At 41.6% G+C, this 16,656-nt stretch overlaps 1 long non-coding RNA gene and 1 other non-coding gene across 2 annotated transcripts in view; one reads left to right on the top strand and one right to left on the bottom strand.

Annotated features, from left to right (window-relative positions):
* Positions 1-16,656, bottom strand: part of LOC122688557 — a 253,942-nt gene that overhangs the window by 59,718 nt on the left and 177,568 nt on the right. The gene's annotated exons all lie outside the window — the stretch shown is intronic.
* On the top strand, positions 3,768-3,890 carry LOC122688889. The gene has a single exon (XR_006339624.1). It is a non-coding gene; the product is annotated as a small nucleolar RNA SNORA26 (small nucleolar RNA).

Genomic DNA, 16,656 nt, shown 5'->3' with positions numbered 1-16,656 from the left:
CCAGTAGGATACTGTGAAAACCCCATGCAGTCTAAGAGAGAGGAAAGCCATTTTCAGAAAACAGGTTGCATGCAGGAGGCTGATTCAGTGACCAGGATCCTGGTTATAGATCCAGAAACAGCTCCCTATCTCCAGTGACTTGGCTACAACCAATTTGGTTTTGTTTCTGTTATCAGCCCCAAAATTCAAGGTCCCAGGAATCTTGTCCATGTGTGCCTCAGGGAATAAGCAAACAGACCCTGTGGACCCTAAGTATCCAGAGGCCACCACTATCCTCTCTCAGCCATGGTCTGAGACCCCTGGAGAACAATAACTTAAACAACCCCACCAGACAAGTGAGCCTCTGTGAAAGTACAGAAATATAGGGGGGAAGTTTCAGCACACTGTAGGAGCAAAAATCTCCCAGATTGGACCCCTGCAAGAGAGCAAGAAAAAGAGCTTGGCTTTAACTGCATCACCCTCTCCCAAGACAGCACGGCCCAGCACATGAGAGCCCTTCTCAGCCCATGATTTCTCCCACCAGAGAAAGTCAGGTTCGGGAATGACCACCCAGCTTCCCCAGCTCTGCAGGAAGCTGCCACAGATCCCTAAATCTCTCTCGCCACATCCAGAGTAGGGAGTTGTGACTGGGGGATGCGGTGATGAGCAGCTAGGAGACCAGCAGCCAGGGCTCGGGACGAGCCTACTAATGGCATCGTGAACTCCATCAAGAGGCCTGCCCACAAGCCACTGGGGACTCTGTGCCTGGACATCCACCCAGCTGACCCAGAAGGAACCTCAGCACTCCACGCACTCAGCCCCATATACCTCCACCTCACAGCTGGCTCCCTGTGTGTGATCCCACAGGCAGGTAGTGTGAGCTTTTACAGATAGCTAGTGAACACAGAAAACTGGCCCAAAGCTGGCCCAAATCTGTGACTGGGGAGAGACCACAGACTTGAGCATTCAGCACCACACTAGGAAAAGGAAAAGAGAAAATGTCAACATTCAGACTGGCTTGGAAGAATCAGGAGAAAGCACACAAGTTTAAGAATTCTGCCACAAGAGAGAACAAGAAGTATAAAGCAGATATAGCCACAGAGAGGGTCTGAGGGCCTGAGTTATCCTCTGAATCCCGAGAAAGGTTGATAGAATGTTTTTCTCTCCCAAAATCAGGCAGTGAAGCTGAAGGAGATGATGGCTACTTCAAATGTGGAGACAACAACACAAGACTTCAAGGAACATGAAAAATCAAGGAATTATAACATCATCAAAGGAACACAGCCATTTTATACAAGACAATCCCAAAGACGTGAAAATTTGCATTTTCCCTGGTAAAGAGTTCAAAATAGCTTTTCTGAATGAAGTTCAATGAGCGACAAGGGAATATAGAAAGACAATTCAGAGTAATTAAGAAAATAATACATGAACAAAATGAGAAGTATAACAGACTGTTGTTGTTGATCAGTCGCTAAGTCATGTCCAACTCTGCAACCCCATGGACTGCAGCACACCAGGCTTCCCTGTCCTTCACTATCACCTGGAATTTGCTCAAACTCATGTCCATTGAGTCAGTGATTCCATCCAACCATTTCATCTTCTGTTGCCCCCTTCACTTTTTCCAAGCATCAAGGTCTTTTCCAATGAGTTAACTCTGTGCATCAGGTAGCCAAAGTATTGGGGCTTCAGCTTGAGCATCAGTCCTTCCAATGAATATTCAAGGTTGATTTCCCTTAGGATTGACTGATTTTATCTCCTTGTAGTTCAAGGGACTCTCAAGAGTCTTCTCTAGCACCACAGTTTGAAAGCATCAGTTCTTCAGCATTCTTTATGGTTGGTCCAATTCTCACATTCATACATGGCTACATTCAAACCATAGCTTTGACTGTACAGACCTTTGTCAGCAAAGAGATGTCTCTGCTTTTTAATATGCTGTCTAGGTTTGTCATTGCTTTTCTTCCAAGGAGCAAGCATATTTTACTTTCAAGGCTGCGGTCACCATCTGCAGTGATTTTGTAGCACAAGAAAAGAAAATCTGTCACTGTTTCATTTTTTTCCCCACCTAATTGCCATGAAACAGTGGGACCAGATGCCATGATCTTGGTTTTTTTAATGCTGAGTTTTAAGCCAGCTTTATCACTCTCCTCTTTCCCCCCTATCAAGAATCTCTTTAGTTCATCTTCACTTTCTGGCATTGAGAGTGGTATCATCTGATATGTGAGGTTGTTGATATTTTTCCTGGCAATCTTGATTCCAGCTTGTGATTCATCCAGCTCAGCATTTCACATGATGTACTCTGCATAGAAGTTAAATAAGCAAGGCGACAGTATACAGCCTTGACATACTCCTTTGACAATTTTGAACCAGTCTGTTGTTTCATATCTGGTTCAAATTGTTGCTTCTTGACTTGCATACAGGTTTCTCAGGAGACAGGTAAAATGATCTGGTATTCCCATCTCTTTAATAAGTTTCCACAGTTTGTTGTGATCCACAAAGTCAAAGGCTTCAGCAGAGTCAATGAAGCAGAAGTGGATGTTTCTCTGGAATTTCGTTGCTTTTTCTGTGATCCAATGAATGTTGGCAATTTGATTTCTGGTTCCTCTGCCTTCTCTAAATCCAGTTTGTACATCTAGAACTTATCAGATCATGTACTGCTGAAGCCCAGCTTGAAGGATTTTAAGCATTATCTTGCTAGCAAGCAAATTGAAATGAGCACAATCATATGGTAGTTTGAACATTCTTTGGCACTGTCTTTCTTTGGGATAAGAATGAAAACTGACCTTTTCCAGTTCTGTGGCCACTGCTGAGTTTTCCAAATTTGTTGACAATCTTGACCACGGCACTTTCACAGAATCATCTTGTAGGATTTGAAATAGCTCAGCTGGAATTCCATCACCTCCACTAGCTTTGTTCATAGTAATGCTTCCTGAGGCCCACTTGACTTCATAATTCAGGATGTCTAGCTCTAGGTGAGTGACCATACCATCGTAGTTATCTGAGTCATTAATACCTTTTTTGTATAGTTCTTCTGTGTACTCTTGCCACCTCTTCTTAATCTCTTCTGCTTCTGTTAGGTCTTTGATGTTTCTGTCCTTTACTGTGCCCATCTTTATACAGAATATTCCCTTGTTATCTCTGATTTTCTTGAAGAGATCTCCTATCTCTCCTATTCTATTGCTTTTCTCTATTTCTTTGCATTGTTCCCTTAAGAAGGCTTTCTTATCTCTCTTCATTTTTCTCTGGATTCATTTGGGTATATCTTTCTCTTTTTTCCTTTGCCTTTCACTTCTCTTCTTTTCTCAGCAATTTGTAAGGCCTCCTCAGACAACCACTTTGCCTTCTGGCATTTCTTTTTCTTCGGGATGGTTTTGGTCACCATCTCCTGTACAGTGTTCCAGACCTCTGTCCACAGTTCTTCAGGCACTCTGTCTGCCAGATCTAATTCCTTGAATCAAAGAGATAGAAACTATAAAAAAAGAACTAAACAGAAATTCTGAAGTTGAAGAATACAATGAATGAAATTTAGAGAAAAAAAAAAAAAGGAATTGAAAGTGTCAACAGCAGAATTGAGCAAACAGAGGAAAGAAACTGTAAAGTATAGTACAGGAATAATTTTAAATTATCTAGTCAGAGGAGAACAAAGAAAAAGAATGAAAAAAAAGTAAAGAAAACCTACACAAACCACGGTACACTATTTTTAAAAAGTACAAGTAATTGGTGTGCTAGAAGGAGAAGAGAGGGAGAAGGAGGAAGAAAGCTTATTTAAAGAAATAATGTCGCCCTTTCCAGTGCCCTTTTAAGGCTGACTTAGTCCCTTAAGAGGCTAACATAGGAGGGTAAAGGAAGTCTCCATAAAACCCAGAGAAGAGATTTTTAGAACTCCTCTCTGGATCCTGTCTGGAGTCACAACTGAACCGGAAGATTTTAAGTCTTAGCACTTACTAGTATGTGTATAGTTAATACCAAAGTTATTAAATTTAAACTTCGGGGGAAAAAAAAAGAAATAATGGCTAAAAACTTCCCAAATTAGGGGGGAAATCTGGACAGCCTAGTTCAAGGAGCTAATAGAGCACCCCAATATTTCAATCCAAAATAATGTGCTCCAAGACATATTATAATAAAACTATGTAAAATCAAAGAGAGGGCGGCGGTCCTAAGATGGCGGAGGAATAGGACAGGGAGACCCCTTTCTCCCCCAACAAATTCATCCAAAGATCATTTGAACGCTGAGCAAATACCACAAAACAACTTCTGAATGCTAGCAGAGAACATCAGGCACCAAGAAAGGCAGCCCATTGTCTTCGAAAGGAGGGAGGACAAAATACAAAAAATAAAAAGAGAGAAAAGAGTTAGGGATGGAGACCCATCCTGGAGAGGGAGTCTTAAAAGAGGAGAAGTTTCCAAACACCAGGAAACCCTCTCACCAGTGGGTCTGTGGGGAGTTTTGGAATCTCAGAGGGCAAAATAACCAGGAGGAAAAAATAAATAAACAAAACCCACAGGTTACGAGCCTAACGGCAACTCCCAGCGGAGAAATAGCCCAGATGCTCGTGTCCGCCACCAGCGAGCGGGGGCTGAACAGGGACGTGCGGCCGCATTGCTTAGGGTAAGGACGGGGCCTGAATGCCCTGAGGGCAGTCTGAGGGAGCTAACGTGAGATAGCAATCCAAACCGTGGGATAGCAAAAGAGGGGGAAAAAAAAAGAGAGAGAGAGAGAACTCTCCTGCAAAAAGCTCTAACCTAAGGCACTGCCAGCCCTCTCACAGAACAAAGGACTGACTGAATACCAGAGGAGAGCTAGCTGGCTGTGGACCAGCCCGTCTCCCACCGGAGGCAGAGAGGCAGGCGGGCAACAGCCAGAGCCAGAAGGAAAGGGGCTGCCAAAGACAGTAGCCTTGATACCAACATATACATCTTGATGCCAAGACAGCATCAGCTACCAAACTGCGAGCAGGCTCCCAGTTGCTAACCAAGTCTTGCTGGGATCCTGAACGGCTGACATCCGTCAGGAGGGCCGCAGCCAGAGATCAGCGCCCCAGAGCAGACACCAGCACATCTGAGACGCTGCTCCCGCTGCGCACCCAGGAAGCCCAGTGGCTGGACCGGGGAGGTGATGAGATGCACCGCCCAGCTGGGAAGAGTGCGCTCGTCAAACACCTGGTCACCTGAGCTGCTTGGACCTGGGAAGGACACAAAATGCAGGCCCAACTGAGGCTGTGCCTTTGGGGAGTACCCGGGAACCTGAACCTGAGCGGTGTAGACCTGGGAAGTGCACACAACCCAGGGCCCGCCTTAGACAGTTCCCGGCAGAGCAACCTGGAGCCTGAGCAGTGTAGACCGGGAAAGCACACACGCAGTGAGCAGGGCAAAGCCAGTGTGGCCCAGACACTGCGAGCGCTCCCCACACACGCCAGTGATATTTGCACTGTTCCTCCCTCCCCTCAGCACAGCTGAACAAGTGAGCCTAAATAAGTGACCACCTTCGCCCCGTTGTGTCAGGGCAGAAGTTAGATACTGAAGAGACTTACAAACAGAGGAAGCCGAAATAAACAAAGAGGGAACAGCTTTGAAAGAGACAGGTGCAACAGAGGAGTTAGCACTGGCTACATTGGAAGGGGCCTATAGACCTTGAGAAGAAGTATAAGGTAAAAGGAACTATCTGAAACTGAAGTGACCCCACACTGCCCTCAACAGCTCCAGAGAAATTCCTAGATATATTTTACTATTATCATTTTTTAATTTTTAAGTTCTTTATTACACCTTTAATTTTAATTTTTAAAACCTACTATTACCTTGTAAAACCACAATGAGGTACCATCTCATGCCAGTCAGAAAGGCTCCATCCAAAAGTCTACAAACAATAAATGCTGGAGAGGGTGTGGAGAAAAGGGAACCCTCTTACACTGTTGGTGGGAATGCAAACTAGTACAGCCACTATGGAGAACAGTGTGGAGATTCATTTAAAAACTGGAAATAGAACTGCCATATGACCCAGCAATCCCACTCCAGGGCATACACACTGAGGAAACCAGAACTGAAAGAGACACGTGTACCCCAATGTTCATCGCAGCACTGTTTATAATAGCCAGGACATGGAAGCAACCTAGATGTCCATTGGCAGATGAATGGATAAGGAAGCTGTGGTACACATACACAATGAAATATTACTCAACCATTAAAAAGAGTGCATTTGAATCAGTTCTAATGAGGTGGAAGAAACTGGAGCCTATTATACAGAGCAAAGTAAGTCAGAAAGAAAAACACCAATACAGTATATTAACGCATATATGTGGAATTTAGAAAGATGGTAATGATGACCCTATATGTGAGACAGCAAAAGAGACACAGATGTAAAAAGCAGACTGTTGGACTCTGTGGGAGAAGGCAAAGGTGGGATGATTTGAGAGAATAGCAATGAAACATGTATATTATCATATATGAAATACATCACCAGTCCAGGTTTGATGCATGAGGCAGGGTGCTCAGGGCTGGTGCACTGGGATGACCCTGAGGGATGGGATGGGGAGGGACGTGGGAGGGGGGTTCAGGATGGGGAACACATGTACACCCATGGCTGATTCATGTGAATGAATATTGTAAAGTAATTAGCCTCCAATTAAAATAAAAATAAATAAATAAAATCAAAGACAGAGGAAGAATTTTAAAAGCAGCAAGAGAAAAAAAATCTCTTATACAAAAAAACCTCCATAAGGCTATCAGTGGATTTCCTAGCAGAAACCTTTCGGGCCAGAGAGTGTGGTATGATATATTCAAAGTGCTTAAAAAAAAAAATCCACAAAACCCTGTGAACCAAGAATACTTCACCCAGTAAAGTTGTCCTTCAGAAATGAAAGTGAGATAATACTCAGCCCCAGTAAGGATTATATCAAAGCCAAATGCAATGATATTCTCTGAATATATTGAGCATACCCTGGATCTCAGAGTATTATATGGCCCCCCAATTTTTTTTTTAATACTGTGGCCATGGACCACCATAGGGCCACTAATTCAGAGCAGTATACCCTTTAAGCGTTTTCCTCAATGATCCAGAGGGTTTTGAAGATACAGGTGCCCAGCTTCCCTCCAGACTTACTGAATCAGAACATTTGAAGGCACACTTCAAAAGCCCACTAGAATTCTTATAAAACAAAGAAAAGAAAAATGAGAGCCACTGATACAACAGATGCTAAATGATACATCTGGGGACTTTTTACTTGGAGGCATTATGTAGAACAAGGATTGGTGATTTGGGAGGGATTCCGGTGTTGGAAAATCAAACAAATTCTCTAATCACTGAGTTACTTAACATAACCTCATAACCTGCCAATGGTGTACATGACTTCTTGGGAAGCCTTTAAGAAGTTGTGGTCAATAATCCATGATGATTCTGCAAAAACGTTAGGAAACAAAACACTCCTTGATTGTCATGGACATTATCATAAAATGCCTTAAAGAGTTCTCTGCTCTGTCTCACAGTGCCACCATCTACAGCTCTGATCTGATTACTTGGAACATGGAATTCACAGGCAATATCCATTTTGATATATCTGCACTTGCTTATTAGATTGAGGAACCTGGCACTACAACCATATCTAAACATTCAGCATTGAACATTCAGCAAATAACTAGACAGAAAGGAAGAATGTAAATGACTAAGGATGTGCTCAATGAAGCAAATGTCCAGACAAGGTGGATGAATAAGACTAGTTGAATTTCTGTCTCAGCTTGCCAACTTCTGGTATCAATACTGTTAATGGAGCATTATGTGAATGTAAACTAACCATTTCTATATAGGTTTACTCAAACTAGAACCTACTGCACTCTAACTGGAATGCTCCTCTCCCTCTCTTTCTCATGGCTACTACCCTAACTAAAAACATTTCCATTGTTCCCACCACTCTCACCCTCCTATGGTTCATCTCCTTCAAGCATATAGCCTAGTGTATTTTCCACAGATAGGTAGACCTGCTCTTCTTCCATGTGATTTTGCCACTCACCTACTAAGAGACCTGTTTATTTTTCAACCCTTTCTTGAATTTAGGTGGGCACTGAGATTGATTTGACCAATCAAATACATGAAAAATGACATTTTACCACTGCCAGGATCACCCTTAACTATTCTAACTTTGTGATTTTGGGCAGTCAGACACCATGTAAAAAGCATGACAACTGCTTTGTGAGAAATCTGTTAAAGGAATCAGACTGGGTCAAAGATGGAATCACTCATGCTAAGTCCGATGACCAGACCCCACATAGCAAGAAAAACAGGCTAGGATCACCAAGACATTAGTCATGTGAGTGCGGAAGCCATCTTGGAAGTAAACCCTCAATGCCCAGCCATCCCGGCTGATACCATGTGGATCAGAGACGCCTGTCCAGCCAAACCCACCCCATTCCTAACCCTCGAAATCGAGAGAAAAAATGAACACCTGTTTTAAGGCACTAAGTGAAGAAGAGGAGAGTAAGACATTCCAGAATATGCCTCTTTGGCATAAAGATTATTTTTGAGCTGATAATTTTTGAGAAGGAGCAGCACAGAAGCTCTGAAAACAAGACAGAAGTTAAATTTTTTAAGGGAAAGTTACATTTATAAAGGAAATGTCCATTTGTAAGAGTCTCCTCTGTACCAGGAATACAAGGATGACTAAATCACAAGATAGTCTTGTCAGTGGAAAAGGTGCCCACTTAAACCTTATATGACAAACCTTACCCTTATTTACAGTGCTTTTCTTGGAAACCTCCCATAACTGCCCTCCCTTGTCCCTCAACAGGTCTCTTTTATCTTTAGCTGAATATGGTATTTAAATTGGTGGCTGGGGCTCAACTTCCTTGGGTCTCTCCTGAGTATATGTGAGATACACAAGTTATTAAATTATTTGCTTTTCTCTTGTTAATCTGTTTTTTACTATGGTGGTCTCAGCCAAGAACAGAAGGGTGAGAGGGAAAAATACTTTTCCTCTCTTATAAGAGGAATAAAACACTTAACACAACATTTAAATTACTTAAGTATTTACTTATTTATTGTCAATCTTCCTCCCCTAGAACATAAGCTCTGATCAAGCCATGGCCTTTTCTGTCTTATTTGTTACCGTGTGCACAGTGTCTATATGTGTTGGATAAATATTTGTTAAATTATTATTAAATGCATTTCCTCCCTGGACACTCTGAAGACTCCCTAATAATGTACTGTGGCTGATATTCTGGTTGTGCCAGTTCTTCTTTCATTGTTATTAGAAGCATTCATCTTTTTGAGGAAATATATGTCATGCAGAGTCCAGAAAACGTATTGGCAATGCAGCATCACCATACTGATCAGCTGCAATTTCCAAAAGCAGAATCAAGAGAGGCATTTCCTTTGGGACCCGCCCCCCCCCCCCCACACACACACACACCAGCACTTAATTTTCAACATAGTTCCTGAGCTCCCACCAGTGTCACAAAATAAAATAAAAAAAATTTTTTAACAACATTTCCTCTCTGGCCACTGCAATGGCTGATGTGCAGCCATACAAAGGAAGTGAACTTCATGTGTTAACTGGAGAGATAGTATGCCCTTCAAGGAAAAGGAAGAGACTTTATGAGAAATAAACAGCAAGAGCTTAGGTTCAGGCTTTATTATGTTTTCAGGGTCCTCACAATCCTTCACCGATTTGATTATCCCAGCATTGTATGGTTTTCTCCGTCGACTGGCTGATATCAAAATCTGCTCATTTCTTCCTTTTCATACAATAAAAACTCTAAGAACTCCAGTGCTTTTACATCTCCTAGCATAAGTATTAAAAGCCATTCTCAATGTTTGCAAACTTGCAATTGGTACCTCTGCTTTAGTATATTTATACACCAAATATTTTTTTTTTCAAAAATACTTTCTCTGCTTCTATAAGCTGCCAATAGCAAGACTTCTTTTGTTTGTCTACAAAGTAGCTAAGAACCTTAAATAGCAAATATACCATTGCTTTGCCAAAAAAAGAGAAAAATCTGTTTCTTCCCAAATATCAGGAGCTCCTTTTCCCCAGCACAGCATGGCAAGCAGTCACAGACAGAGATACACTGTCCCATGCTCTGCACGGATGTTGCGGGTAGATGAATGCACGTGTCTTACATACAACCACCAGCCCTAGAGAAAAAGATTGATGATGGCAGTAAGAATGTTAGCAAGCCTTTGTTTGCCCATCTCTGTTTTATAAGTTTTCTTCATGCTTCTCTGTTCCCTTACAGAGCATTGTAAACACATTTGGCATTTGGGGTTTTGTCAAGGCTTTGCAGATTTTTCCTTATATAGAAGTTATTCATCTCTTCTCAAAATTCTCTGTAAAATTTGCAGCATTTTGGTATTTAAGATTTACTCTTTAAGGTGTACAGGATATCCACTAGTGGAGATTCACATTGTTGGCATGTTAAAATTTCCTACCTCAATATTTGACAACTGTATCTGTGAGTGTTTTCAGCTCCATTTCTTAGTTTTTTTAATTTATTTATTTTTAATTGAAGGATAATTGTTTTACAGTACTATGTTGGTTTCTACCAAACACCAACACGAATCAACCATAGGTTCACCCATGCATTTCTCCATTTTAAAACATACCATCCTCAATCCAAAGTGCAAACCATCATACATATTCAGTTCAGTCACTCAGTCATGTCCGACCCTTTGCGACCCCATGAACTGCAGCACGCCCAGGCCTCCCTGTCCATCACCAAATCCCTGAGTCCACCCAAACTCATGTCCATCGAGTCGGTGATACCATCCAACCATCTCATCCTCTGTCATCCCCTTCTCCTCCTGTCTTCAATCTTTCCCAGCATCAGGGTCTTTTCAAATGAGTCAGCTCTTCACATCAGGTGGCTAAAGTACTGGAGTTTCACCTTCAACATCAGTCCTTCCAATGAACACCCAGGACTGACCTCCATTAGGATGGACTGGTTGGATCTCCTTGCAGTCCAAGGGATTCTCAGGAGTCTTCTCCAACACCACAGTTCAAAAGCATCAATTCTTTGGTGCTCAGCTTTCTTTATAGTCCACCTCTCACATCCATACATGACCACTGGAAAAACCATAGCCTTGACTAGACGGACCTTTGTTGGTAAAGTAATGTCTCTGCTTTTTAATATGCTGTCTGCTGCTGCTGCTGCTAAATCACTTCAGTCGTGTCTGACTCTGTGCGACCCCATAGATGGCAGCCAACCAGGCTCCCCTGTCCCTGGGATTCTCCAGGCAAGAACACTGGAGTGGGTTGCCATTTCCTTCTCCAATGCATGAAAGTGAAAAGTGAAAGTGAAGTCGCTCAGTTGTGTCCGACTCTTAGCGACCCCACGGACTGCAACCCATCAGGCTCTTCCGTCCATGGGATTTTCCAGGCAAGAGTACTGGAGTGGGGTGCCATTGCCTTCTCTGAATATGCTGTCTAGGTTGGTCATAACTTTCCTTCCAAGGAGTGTCTTTTAATTTCATGGCTGCAATCACCATCTGCAGTGATTTTGGAGCCCAGAAAAACTAAGTCCACCACTGTTTCCACTGTTTCCCCATCTATTTGCCATGAAGTGATGGGATCAGATGCCATGATCCTAGTTTTCTGAATGTTGAGCTCATACATATTAAATGAAACCAATTTGTCCCTTCTGCCAATATCACCATGATACCAGCCTTCCTACCACACCTGAGCAACACTAGCAACCTAAGCAATCCTCCTTAGCTTCCAGCTTGGGGGCAAAGAGAGATTCTTGAGATTGTGCTCAAACAGAAAGAAACGATTAAAGAGTAAAATACTGGAGCTGTTTCTGATTGTAGAAAGATGACGGGGTCAATAACAAGAGATTCTGACGCTGATTTTGATAACAATTTTGAAAAGTCCTCTTTTCCTCCTCTAAAGTAATATCATCAAATGATGGTTATTAAGATCATGAAGAAAACCCAGGAACAAATCAAGGCTAAGAATCCATTAGAGTCAGTAATGAACTCATTTTTTCAGTAATAACCCTGCACCAAACTACCCAGGATCTGTCTACAGGCTTGCTCCTTTTGATAGCAGAACTTGACATCTACATTTCCATAACATAGGAGACCAGTTTTCAGGTTGTATCTGCAGTTGTTGCAGAAGTTTCACAAAAAGGGGGTCAAAATTAAAATTGCTGAATAAGAGAGGGAACGATCCTGCTAAACCATTGCTCAGAGTAAAGACACAGCGGCAGAACTGAGACAGAAGAATAAAGAACTTCCAGGGAGACTTAACAACCATCAGGGATTTTATAGGAGGTTTTGCAGGGCAGCAGAAGTTCCTGACTCGAGAACAAAACATCATCAGCTTAAACATGGAAAAGAAGAACATTAATCCTTCCATGGTGTGAACCTAGAATCAAAAAATTTAAGAAAACCAGATTAGTTTAGATGAGAAATAATGCCCTTACCTACAGTGATTCCATGGTTTTACCAACATCTATCAATATAACATTGGAAATTAATACCATTCCTCCATGCGTGTGTGTGCTAAGTCACTTCAGTCATGTCCAACTCTGTGCAACCCTATGGACTATAGCCTGCCAGGCTCCTCTGTCCAAAGGATTCTCCAGGCAAGAATACTGTAGTGGACTACCATGCTTTCCTCCACCACACCTTCACTTGCTATCATTCAAGTTTACATAGTATAGTAATTCTCATTCCATTAAACAGGTACATTCCTTCTCAGCCAATCCTTTTTATTATCTTCATAAAGTCATAAGCTTTTAAAATCCCTTAAATATCTCATGTCCAATGTGAGAAGGTTAGATAAATAATATTTCTTAGCTACTGCTGTCCTTACAAGGAGTCTTTATACCTACCAAGAACTTGCTACATCTCACCTATAATACTAACCCTGGTTTATGAGTCACAGATGCCATTTTAACTCACACAAATCTACAGAAGAACAAAGATCACAGATTGAAAATTTTTGTCCATTCCTTTCTCAATGCACAAGTCTAACTGAAGCACTATCCATCTACTGATCAAGTGCACAAAGAAACAGATGCCACCTAGTGTTCATAGGCTCAAGTGCACCCCAATTCTACTCTTCTGAGCCTAGTTCCATTTGGGATTATCCAGATATAGGGATGACAAAGGTACCCTGATGTATTACATGCAAAGAAAATTTAACATATCATGGTGCTAGTTTTTCCATTAACTAGCTGATTTATGTTGGGCAAAACTCCCAGGTGTCTTGAATTAGTTGCTCTTCACAACCTCTTATAAGTAACAGGCTCTATTTCAGTTCTGACTAATGCAAAGCCACCTATGTAAATTTAAACTTTTTACACTGAAGTCTTGATTTAGAGCAGAACCAAATTCCAGGAAGCCAAACAACACTTTCTGAGGCTAGCCTGTGATGTATATTGACTCCACTCTGTAAAGAAGAATGTTTTCTCAATTAATTAACAGACATGGACTTGAGACACAAGTACACATTAGATCATTCTATAGGCAATCGCTTATCATCACATATAGTAAGGAATAAAAGAAGACAGGGTGACCATAACTCTTGGTGGTTTTTAAAAGACCCCTAACAATTCACTGTAAAAAGTATGAGAGCTGCTTACACTTCTGTCTGATAGATGGAAGTAGATATAAAAAATGTTCTCTGGTCTTATGTACTAGAGGGTGTCTGTAAAACTTCTTTTTCACTAGAACACATGACAATTAAAATCTCTCCTCAAAGAAAAATGAATGGAAAATACAACAACATGTGATGCCTGCTAAATCTTATTTCTTACCCCCTTTGACTCTTTAGATCATGTTCTCTTCTCCTCAAATAAGTCTGAAAACCTAAAGGTGGTCAGGTTTGTGTCCAGTAGTGTAAGAAGACAGACAGCAATATCCTATCCAGGAAATCTGTCTATGACCCAAGAGACCTGAAATTGATCCTGCCTCTTGGTACATGAGACCTGGGTGAACAGGATATTGGACACTGACCTTCAGAAGTATAAACTCACATTCGTCCCATGTGGACTAACTCTACAGAAGGTAATGAATCCTGTGCATTAACAGTGTGGAAAGTCTATAAACCCAAAAAGGAGATTTTGTGCTTTGTGTATTTTTTCTCTCTTTCATAGCTTCCTGGTATGGAAATTGTTCCTAATAATTTGCAACAAGCCCTTCAGCCGACCACAAGCAAAGCTTATCTTGATGTAGGCTGAGCTTCTCTGTCTGCCAGGGCCATCCCACATGTCAGTTAAAGTTGCTTATTATGAGGCTTTTTGTCCTTATCTACCTTGCGTCGAGGCCAATCTCTTCAGGTAACTGAAGCAGGTTCTGTCATCTCTGAAGACTTAAGAGCTGCTATGCAGTTGCCTCTCCAAATTTCCTGACTCTGAACTTTCCTGGTGTCAATCACCAGCTTTTCTTCAAGATCAGGCTTCAGATCCAGTTCCTCAATGTCATTCCGTCTTTAATCCCATCTAGGATCAATTCTGCCTCTTTAAGAATTAGTGAGATTTCATTTCTCTGAAATGATTTAGGTACCAAATGGACTTGATGACAGACTTGATGGCCTTCCTTCTTCCATTTTCTAGGACTCTCCCTGAAGGCCAAGGTCTGTGAACACCAAGCAACTTGTGAATTCTTTGAGAAGATCTAGTCACAGACTGTTCCCTATACAACAAATGTCTTTGTGTCCTTAAAAACCCATTATCAAATCACTCTTCAGGGTTGTGTGTGTTTTTTTTTTTAATTTTCAAGTTAAATATCCCAAATACTCTGTATTCACTTTTCTCTGTCCTATTTTCTTCTGCTTTCCTTTAAATCTTCTTATATCCTGTCACTTTACAGTGTGGATTCTACAAGTCAGATACACTTGGACACTAAATGAAAATGAGATCAATGTGTCACTTCCAAACATTTCATTTCTGCATATCATACCATATAAGCAATATGATCTTACTTTGCTAACCCCAGCAGAAATTTGCCAGTGCCAGGACAGCCTACAGGCCATTGTGACTTTACATTCCTTTCTTGCTATGCTTAGTCATCATCCTTTATGTCACTGCCACGGGGTTTGCATCCCACGACACGTTGGAAAATGTCACACTCATCCTCACAGTGTCCTTGTCTCTATGAACAGGGAGTGGGTGGCCCTTACCTGATACTTGGTATATTATCAAGGACATAGAGTATCAGAGATAACTCTTTCAAGCTGTTACTATTTTGATTTTGTGATGTCAATAATGTAAAGGATCATTTTATTAGAAAGGCTAAGGGTTTTCACATTTATGACCTATTTCATTCTCATAGCCTCACTTTGATGTAGGCTGAACAAGGCAACATATTATTGTCAACTTTTTAAAATGCAAAAATTGAGGCTCAGAGCAATTAATGATTTGCTATTGTCTACGAGTAGAAATGCAAAGAAGAACTCAGATTTTACAATTCTTTACCTAGGAATCATTGTTCTATACCAGCGTTTTCCAATTTTGTTCAGTGGGAACTCTGAGGGCTTCTGGAAGCTTACTCAGAGACTTACCACAAGGGAAAGAGGAGGCCAAGTAGCCAGTGCGTTATGCCCCAGCCCCTGCTTTGATCAAGGTAGGTCTACATGTATCTATTTTATCACTTGGGTTTCTGTTCAATCTTCAGTTTGAAAGATTTCCGCTTAGAAATACATACATTCTTTGAAAAAGAACATGAAGGTTGTAGGGGCCATGAAGGGGCCATGAAGGGACCATGAAGAGCCCATGAAGGCCATGAAGAAAAAATAAGCTAAAAAATGAGTGATTAGGAGTCACCGAATGTTCAACCAACTCCCCCTCGCATTTCTGTTAGGCAGCAGCCCTGGTCCCCTGAAGAAGGGCATAGCAGCCCATTCCAGTATTCTTGCCTGGAGAATTCCATGGACAGAGGAACCTGGTGGGCACGTAAGTGGTTACAGGCATTTTTCAGATCCAGCTAAAAGGAAGTTGAGTTGAGAAACATTTAATTTGGGTTAATGGGATACGTTTACGTAGCTCATAGTTGTTTCTTTATATATTTAAGTTATTCCTAGCTGTCCCTTTCTAGGAATGACTTCCAGAAACACTGGTATTGCCCCCTGAGCCAAACTATAGGGGCCCAGCCCGGAAGTCATATTAATATATGCCTGTTCATACAGCACCCAGCACTTAGAAGTATGTGGGCAACAGAGGAAAAAGCAAGTCTTGAACTGTATGGAACCAAAAGCTAGTCTGTAGAAAAATTTTCCAGTCATCATATGAGCAAAATTCTAAGTAGAGGATCCATTTACCATCCTCATCAAAACAGAAGCTCTCATGTATTGGGAAAAACTCAATAATGCAGAATATAAAAATATAGATGAACCATATTTTTTGTGGGAATTATGTGAAACTGAATTTGTTGGCAGTCATGTATGTTTCAAAGGTGCAATCTTGGAGCTGTACTACACAGCAATACATTGATGTACGGTCATACTTAAGCATGGGTTTCCCTGGTGGCTTAGCGGTAAACAATCCACCTGCCAATGTAGGAGACTTGAGTTCGATCCCTGGGTCAGGAAGATCCCCTGGAGAAAGAAACGGCAACCCACTCCAGTATTCTTGCCTGGGAATCCCAGGGACAGAGGAGCTTGGCAGGCTCCAGTCCATGGTGTTGCAAAGAGTCAAACATGACTTAGCAACTAAACAACAGTAATAAAATTTAAGCATCCCAGCTATCAAACT

Source organism: Cervus elaphus, chromosome 33 (genome assembly GCF_910594005.1).
Source record: "Cervus elaphus chromosome 33, mCerEla1.1, whole genome shotgun sequence".
Lineage (NCBI taxonomy): Eukaryota > Metazoa > Chordata > Mammalia > Artiodactyla > Cervidae > Cervus > Cervus elaphus.
Note: the sequence above shows the minus strand (reverse complement) of the source record. Positions and strands in the feature narration are given on the sequence as shown.